The 377-nt window shown below is 65.5% G+C and overlaps 2 protein-coding genes across 5 annotated transcripts in view; one reads left to right on the top strand and one right to left on the bottom strand.

The window, feature by feature from the left end:
• The window catches only part of RNASEL (ribonuclease L), a 93,391-nt gene that overhangs the window by 41,175 nt on the left and 51,839 nt on the right, over positions 1-377 (bottom strand). The window lies entirely within an intron of this gene.
• RGSL1 (regulator of G protein signaling like 1) overlaps positions 1-377 on the top strand; it is a 62,511-nt gene that overhangs the window by 39,778 nt on the left and 22,356 nt on the right. The gene's annotated exons all lie outside the window — the stretch shown is intronic.

The following is a 377-nucleotide window of genomic DNA, read 5'->3' as shown; positions in this document are numbered from 1 at the left end:
GGGGAGGTAGCCCCCAGCCCCAGAGTGGGGCAGCATTGAGAAGCCCGAGGCAGGCACGGCGACCCCAAAGACGGGGAGCGCCATATTGGTCTATTGAGAAGCCCAAGGTGGGCACGGTGAGCCCCGAAGACGGGGAGCGCCACATTGGGGAGCCCAGGACGGGCCCGGCGGACGCCAGCAAGGGTGTCACTTGCGGGGTGCATAGACCCCAGCCCCAGGGAGGGGCGATTACTGAGGAGCCCGAGAGGGGCCATACTGAGCCCCAGAGCGGGGCGATATTGAGGAGCCCGAGAGGGGCAATATTGAGGAGCCGGAGCAGGGCGATTATTTAAGAAGCCCAGAACGGGCGTGGCGAACCCGCTAATAGGCCTGCACTG

The sequence above is a fragment of the Alligator sinensis genome, unplaced genomic scaffold (genome assembly GCF_000455745.1).
Source record: "Alligator sinensis unplaced genomic scaffold, ASM45574v1 scaffold471_2, whole genome shotgun sequence".
Classification (NCBI taxonomy): domain Eukaryota; kingdom Metazoa; phylum Chordata; order Crocodylia; family Alligatoridae; genus Alligator; species Alligator sinensis.
This window is presented reverse-complemented; position numbering and strand designations above follow the sequence as displayed.